Here is an 8757-nt window from a genome sequence, read left to right as displayed (position 1 = left end):
TGGCTTCTGGTGCAACATTAATTTAGCTTCTGCAGCCAATACCATTATGCTACGATTCCAGGAGTCCTAGCATCCCCAATGAATGACTGACTGGTCCTTCATGACTGTTCTACTCTTCACAGGTAATATGGAGTTCCAAGCTTTATTTAACATATAAAATACAAACCCTGTTCTAAGTACAAGGTTATTAATTTCCTCACAATTTTTCATTAAGCCCTTCTACTACATTCTGTTAATGATACACATAGTACTCATGATTTTAATATTTAAAGTGTTCAAGAACATTTAATGCATTTCTACAAATTCCTGGGAGGTGGTGGGTGATTGCTGTTTTTTGTTATATGTGTTGTTACACTCACATTATTGTGCATGAACAAAGAGGAAACACACTTTATATACAAAGCCAAGAATTTATTGTTGTCATAACTAAAATCTTTACAGTATGATTCAAGAATCATTTGTCCAAATTTAATTACTTCAGAAAAGAATATTTTAATACAGAAAGTCTCCTTAATAATGTAGTTAAAATTGTTATGCACACAGTTTCCTCCCCTTTTTCTGTTATTATGCTCAACATTTTCCTGCTCCTCTGGGTCCCAAGGCTGGTGGTTTCATTTTGCTGTTAAGGATGTTGGGGGTGCAATGGAGACTTGTCAGCATCTAGAGCTGTTCACTGGAGAAATATGATGTTCATCTTGATGGTTTCTTCTTCCTCATTGAAGGTTTTTCTATATGCTCACTAACTTATAGTTACATATTTGCTCTTTCCTCATGGGTCTGTAGCTTTAAATTATGTCCAAATTTACTATATATGTGCCCTTTTTGTAGGCTAGATATTACGTTTTTATTCTCAGTTCTACCTAAACCCAGTTTTGTCCAGTCCCAGGTGTGCATTTCTTTAACAGTTGCTTATAGCTGTGGGTCTTGACTGCCAAGCATGTGACATATTTCTTATCATCCCACAGAGGTATTCCTTTACACGGCATCCTGTCTCTCCTCTTTTCTGCTGTCAAACCAGGTCTGCATTTCTATAAACTACATCATTATATGTTAGACCTGTAAAATCACGGAGGTGCCATATAAAGATACACAAAAATAAAACAAATTAGCCAGAGGTATCTACTAAATTAGAAAAATTGTTGTTAATGATAAATCAAGAAAAGCAAAGTTCCCAGCTAGTCAAGAAAAGCCCAGACAGGGCAAGCCTGACAAGTTTCAAGTCTGGGAAACTCAGCGTGAAGCTGATAGTTTGCTGTTAGCAAGAGCTATGCCATATTACAGGGACTGAAATTACAGTGTGCATCCTGAGAAATAGATTAATTAGAAAGAAAATGCTGCTTTTCTTTACAGAATGATTACTTGAACCCATTGAAAGCCTGTTTTTTAAAACTTCAAGAAGTGTTAATTGACTGAAAGTACTTTTAGTTCCTAATTAGATCATTACAATCATGCTGTAAACAAAGGCGATGATGAACACACACATGCTGAGTTAGGATGTTATGTCTAGTAGAAATGGACACATTAGAGGATTTTGGAGTTAGGTTGCAGCTCAAAGCCCAGAAATTCAGAGTTCCACTGGTATTGGCTGTTTTGAGCTGCTCTGGGAATGCAAAGCAGCCATAAACTTGACTTAAATGGCCAGTAAAGTGGGGTTTACTGCTGCTTTGTGTCACCAAATTGCTCCAAAGCAGCTGGAATATCCCATGAATCTGGCCCCAGATGTTTATGTGGAGTTTATTCAAACTATTCTAACCTCTTTGACATGAAATCTGCTGGAAACCTCATGAGAATAATCTCTCTCTCCTTCTCCTGGTCTCAAACAGGAATGCCAAATGAACAGTCAGCTTTCAGTTTCATCACACTATTGATCTGGGAAATACTGCAAATGGAAAACAAACCCACCAAAACTTACTCGAGTGTTTCAGAATTCCTCCTCAAACATAAGTTAATTTTAATTCTAAGAGATCCAATGTGTTTTGGTGGTAGTGACATCACATCACCTATACCTAAATTCTAGTTAGTATGTTATCTACTGCTGTATTCCAACAGGTGATCTTGTGCGGGATTGATTTCACAGGAGCTCAGACATCTGCAGGTGAATTTAGTAACCTTTCATTCTCCTTATAGCTGATGGTGCAAGAGGCGCTACCACATCATCTCACTCATCTGGACACCTAATCTATGAGTTCAAATCAATGTTAGAATTGTTTTATAACAATTTTGAATGGAAATGTCATGCAAAAGTGCTTTCACTTTTAGTGAAATTTACAGTACCTTCATTCACACTAAATACAGACTCATATTAAGCTGGCCCACTCAAGTCAAAGAACACCCCTGCAGAGTAAGGTACTTCTCTGTATAAGATTCTCACAGTCTGTCCCATTCTGGTGCCAGCTCCAATATCGGTCTGTACTTCTCTTATAATCAAGTTAAGTAGCAAGAAGGAGCTAGCTGACCCATAATCTGCATAAGGTCACAGACTGCTGTGATGTTCAGGATAGTCTTTATCATGACACCTATGTCATCTTCAGGACTTTTCTCCTTGCCAGAGGCAAGTCCAACTTTTCATAAGATATAAATATTGTAAAATTATATAAAAATATTTCTGGCTTGAATCACTTGAAGCACAGCCAAGCAAATCACTAGGGACTGCATTGGAAGGAATGTCTTTTATTTTTTGGCAGCACAGATGAGTTAGCTGACCTAATAGAAAATATCTGTAATATATTTTATTAAAATTCCACAACTTTTGGCAAATATTCATAAAAATACTGAACTTTAAGTTTACACTTTACAACATACTTGAAGAAACATCCTGCAAACATGACTTTTCTCTAAATTAGAGATGCACTAACAGATAGAAAAAGGACTGCCTTTTGTGGCCAAGGTGAAGGCTAAAGTATATATTGATGAGAGAGAAGGTTTTATACACCAGTACGCAAAAGAAGTTAAACAGGCATTTTTTTCAATGGGAATATTCAATCTAATTCTCTTTTTATGCTGTGATTAGTTGCTATATTTTATTTGATTTGCAATAATAAGGTCTTTGTATAGGTTGCATAGTAATGCTTTAAAATATCTACTTGAAAAGCATGACCTTAAAAAGGAGACAGGAGGGATAGAATAGTCGAATTGTTAACAAATGAATAATTGGTTTTGAGAAATGTCAACAGAGCCTGCTTGTCTACACTACAGCCATTCCAGAAGAGGTAAATAGAGGTAGTCTTTTTGCTGAAATTATACTTGCAACATTCAGAGGAATTCTTCTAACGACTCACATGCCTGAGATTACTTGGTCTACAGTGGGTTGGAGCCAAATATGAATCCACTAGCACACTGCATGGTGGCATGGTGACCAGGTTATTAGTCAAGGAATATGTTTATTTAAAATAAAAACAGCTCCAAATTAGGTGACAGTTATTTTCTCAGTCTGTGTGTTGGACCAGTAGATAAGACCATCAAATGAAGGGAAGAATGTTCACATAGAGTTTTATGACTATTTAGCACCCAGCTGATAATAAAAAGTTTAAGGGTATTCATAATTTGAAAATTTCAGGTTGAAGGACCTTGTTATGTGGAAGTTGAAAAGACCCAGCGTCCCTGTACTACAGATTTCACTGTGTAAGCAGTCAGGGTGGATGGAGAGTGGGAGAAGATATAGAGTGGTGTGTATAGTCAAACAGTAGAAGGAATGTTAGGACTCTCAGTGTCCTTCATGCAGTCATTGCCTGATCCTGCAGTTCACTCTGCTCTCTCTCAGATTGAATAACTCAGCTCTTCTGCTCTGCAAAGTCCCTCTATGTAATAGACTTTTTACATATACTAGAAGCAATAATTCAGTGGGTCAGGCATCAATCTATCAGTATTCCACTGATTACTGTTTTATTGAGAAGCTGGACATAACTAGTAGAAATTCTGGCCTATTTCATTACTTGAAGATTAACCTAATCTTCAAATGTAACCTAAAATGAATCACTCAGTTATGCTGCAAACTGTGGAGATTGTCTTATCTAGTTGAAGTACCTGTCACATGCTTTTTAGATGACAGGCTTTATTTCAAAACAGGCACTAGGAGAAATTGTTTGACACGTGGTTTAAAAGGCTTCCAGTGCTCCTTGCTAATTTCCCCAAAGTGTCACTAGTATCTGAGTTCAGACAAAAGAGTCTAGGGTTGCAGACTCATATGCTGTATTGTGCCTTTGTCTACCAAATATCCTCACAGAGCACACCAGCCTGCTGTGCTCTGTGCTTATGTTTTCTCTATTTCCTGTTATCACCCAGTTCAACTGCCCACCAGCAACCTCAGACCCCTGCAGTATCCCACTTATCCCTGTTGTACATTTGCATTAGGCAAAGCAGAGATACTTCAAAAATGTCTTTTGACTATCAAATTAGGCCTTGACTCTCATAAGGACTCAAATTTCAAGATTACACTTGTTCAATATATGGTCCCACATGTAGAATTAAACAGCAGACGTCAAACAGCACTGTGTGAGAGATTTTCCTCACCCAGGACACATGGGCCATATGTCAGGACCATGACCCACATTTGTACTTTTGTTACACACCTTTGTCCCATGAAAGTGGGCACATATGCCTAGTAACAACTGTGTCTGTATACAGCAACTACTGCCTGTACAGGAATTTATGTGTATGCCACTATTCTTACATAGTATTCAATATGGGATCTTTCCATCTCTTCTATACCTCTGTACCTCTGTTAGGAATTATCAACTGGTATACACAAGCAAGACTGACAGTTTTTGTTGCAATCATTGAGATTTTACAAGCTGTGCAACCAATGCACCTTTTGCCTTTTCACCAAAATATTTTTGTCTGAGAGCGCTATGGGATGAGTATTGTAACTGATGTGAAATGTGTGTTTTGCTTTTTAATTTCTAATTGATCACAGTCTAATTATGGTAGGTACTTTATGTTGGGTTTCATTGGTGCAGTATAAGACTCCAGTTAGAGAAAACGGAGTTATAAAAAGAATCCTATCAATTCAGTCCTAGAGATAAAATGCCACCTATTTTTACACTTTTGAGTCTGCTTGCCACTTTCTTCAATTAATTAATTGATGCTTCTTCCTGATTCATGCCCCAAGATCCTCTATTACTTTTGCATAAAGACTAGGCACATAATGTTTTTCCTGGTATATTTCCTTTTTGCTTCTGAAAGACATCTCTTTGCTTGATATTGGCAGTGTGAACTGTTTGATGGGGTAGCATTTATAAACGTTATCATTTAGAACTTGCACATCTGGCTGAAACCAATAGTTCACGCTTTCTCATAGAAGTTTTTCCAAGGCTAAAAAACTTCTATGGCATTTCTAGTTTTCTGTTTCCTAGGAAAATAATAATAAAAAAGAAAATCCTAGATATTACTGAAACAGCTTGTATTCTACTTTTCCTCTTTCATCAGTATTTATTATTTGTCATTATCTTCACAAAATTAGGCCAACATGTTGCCATATTTGGACACATCTTTAAAGTAGCACTGAATGTTAAAAAGAGAATAATTATAAAAGAAACCACATCTGAAAGTATGTCCTTTTGGTTTCTGGATTTGAAAAAGTGTCAAGAAAAATAAAGGTGGACTGAATAACTTTGGAAATAAATTGAAGATTCTGGATTATTAGGTTGTCTTAGGTAAACAGACATTTTAATGTTCAGCTGTGGTTTTTTAAAGGAAAGAAATGCAATCACATAAAAATATGTAGAAGACATTTTAGGGTAGCTGCATAACCTAATGCTGGTAGATAGGCTGATTGTGAGGTGGACAAAGTTACACAAGTGTGTAGGGATATTTCTTAGTATAGTGGGAGTCTCTCTGAGTCATCCTGACACCACACTGAAGTCAAACTGAGGTGTGCACCAGATCTTCCCCACACATCTTCATCAGCCTATTTTGATAAAAAAAGAAATGGGGTGTTCAACCAAGAGATTGTTCATTTAAAGAAAACCAAATCCAAAGCCAGAAACATAGATAATGTGTGTTTTCTATATAGCAAGACTGAACACTTACTGGCTCTTGATAATTTGATATTAGCCAGGTTATTCTCCGCAGAGTGCTATGAGAATCATTTGAGTATAGACGTGTTTTAACCCTGAGCTAAAGTCTTGAACAACAAACAGAACTCAAGGGCTCTCAAGTTTTCCTTGGTTATTATCATGACCATTCATTCAGAGGGTTATGGAAATTTGAGCTGCACTATCTTTTGGTGTTTCCATGAAGCACAGTCGTACTTCATACAGTTGGTTAAAGGATTCTGTGTGAATTACAGTGAGCCTCAAAAGTTGCTACAGATAATTGACTGGTCATCCCGCAGGGAATCTGGAAATACCATTAGGGAACTGTCCAGTTAAAGTTTCTCCCGCGAAGAGTGTTTCAGTATGGTGTCCCTCTCACAGCTGTTACCTGGTGCAGACAGAAAGTGCAGGCTGAGAACTGGCCATAGGTGTGCTGAGGGAGAGAGTGTAACTGACTGCTCTGGGTTATGCCTTTCTCTCTCTGCCTAATCCCGCAAGAAACATTTCTTTTTTAGGTCAGGCAACTGAGGTACATTCAGCTCCTAAAGAAGACTAAGAAGGGAATGGATACATGAGGAAAACCAAGCCTTGTTTTCATTTAATTGACTAATGGAACCCACTGCCTGCCTAAAAAGCACAAACCCTGGGTGTTGATGCATGCTGGACTGAACATTAGAAAGATGGGAAGGCCACTGGAGATAGGAAAGATGGGAAGGCTATAAGTTTGGCACTTAGCTCAAGTATTCAGTCTCCCTCTGTCTATGAATTCTTCTGGTCTTCCTTGGTCAGAGATATCTCTTTTCAAAAACCTTTCATAAGTTTCAGGTGAATGTTGATGTGAAAGAGGTCTACCTGTGTGTCAACCAAAACATGAAAATTTTGAAGGAAGATTTCAATGTTGTTCAGTCTTAATATGAAGAGTTCTTTGCACACTTTTGGACATTTTGCCACAAACACATATATTCTCCTTTCTTATAGGGATGTGTATGTAGTGGAAACTGTCTTTTTATCTGAGTTTTCCTTCGATAATACATTTACTATGCCATTTTTTGCCATTTTACTTCTACCCCTTTTTGACTCTCTCTATGTTCCCCTGCTTAATAATATGCTCAATGTTTCTGTCTACTGCATCGTTTACAATGAGACCTTTCATTAATATCCTATTAGACACCTTGCATGAATGTCTAGAGATGAGCAACAGAGGTAGCTGAAAGAGCACACAGGCAATTCCAAGGCAGAAGTGATGTATGACAAAGTGTCTCCACTCTGCTTATGTAATTGTCTGAATCTTGATTTAAGTTTCCATTGCTGCCAGAAATGAATTATGCCATAAAATCTGTGCTCTTCGCATTTGAACTCTGGATTGCCATTAGTGATGATTTGTGCCAGATATCATTAAAATTATGCATAAAAAATATAAACTATCTGCAAAGCATTCACAAGCTTACAGTTCCAGACCATTTTTTGGTCACCCCAAGCTCTCTGTGTTTTTCATGTATAGAAAAAAAATCCTTGTCTTGGCTCCTTGAAGCTACTTCGAGGATTTTTTTTTCCAATTTATTTACCTTTTCTTCAAAAATGGGCAAGTTACTTAGGGGCTCATGTCTTATTTAAAAACCAAATGAATTTGGTGCCCAGGCTCTCTAGTAAATCTGGGCCTGAGAGTAACTGAGTTAAGTGCGCTTGAAATATGTGACTATTACTAGAAGTGGGAATAACCAGTACTTCAGAACACTGTGAACCTGAACTGCTTGTCAATAAGTTTTATTTCTATGATGTATTTAATTCAGTAGAAATGTGACTGCTAGCCTTGATTTTAACCAGGTATCTTGTAGGCAGATATTATACAAATTTCTCTACACAAGATCTACTGATGCATCTTAGTTTGAATTTGTAAATCTGCCAAGTTTCGCTCATTTGGAGAAAGGCTTCCTCATTTGGGATTAATTTTAAGACTCTCTTAAAAAGTGTCTCAACTTGTGATGAAACATTTTGCTGTGTGTGAATGAGATGTATAAAATCTCATTCTAAAGGCCAAATTCGTCTCTGGTGTACCTTCTGGGGAAATCCCACGATGCTTTGAAATCTTCCTCATTCAGATGATCACAGCTCAAGGAGTCTGAACACTCCTTCAGTTTGATCCCTGTGCATTTTGCACAGAGTGCCAGTCATGCAGTAGTTTTCTGAAATGTTCATATGGAGTGAGAGATGAGGTAGTCACAGATCATTTTCATTTTAGCCTAAGCCAGGATGAAAACTCTACTGATGAAGTGAATTTGACATACAGTTTAGCTATTCATACATAAGAATAATACACATTTTACAACATATATAAACACATAAAAATAGTAAAACTTCCCATTTTTCTTTGTTCCTTTCTCCAAAATAAACATATTAAGAAAGTAGCTAGTGAAAGGAGCTGCTGCTGGTGTAAAGCCTTTATATATATCATAACTAAGACATCCACCTGCCTTTTCGAACGCAATAAATGACCAGCAACAAAACCAAACAGAAAACAAAAATCAAAAAACAAGCCCCAAACAGATCATGTTTGCTGATAATATTATTCAAGACTAAAGATTCCTTTTGTCTTCTGTGTGATACTAAAACACTCTCAGGCTGATAAAATCAACAAGGACAGGGCAATTGCCATTGCTCATTTTATGACCTGGGGCATTGCTCCAGTACCTCAGACTGCCTTGGCACCATTAGTCCCTAGACTGCT

The sequence above is a fragment of the Neopelma chrysocephalum genome, unplaced genomic scaffold, assembly GCF_003984885.1.
Source record: "Neopelma chrysocephalum unplaced genomic scaffold, ASM398488v2 Primary Assembly neopelma1_25, whole genome shotgun sequence".
NCBI lineage: Eukaryota > Metazoa > Chordata > Aves > Passeriformes > Pipridae > Neopelma > Neopelma chrysocephalum.
The sequence above is the reverse complement of the archived record's forward strand: the minus strand, read 5'-3'. Positions refer to the sequence as shown.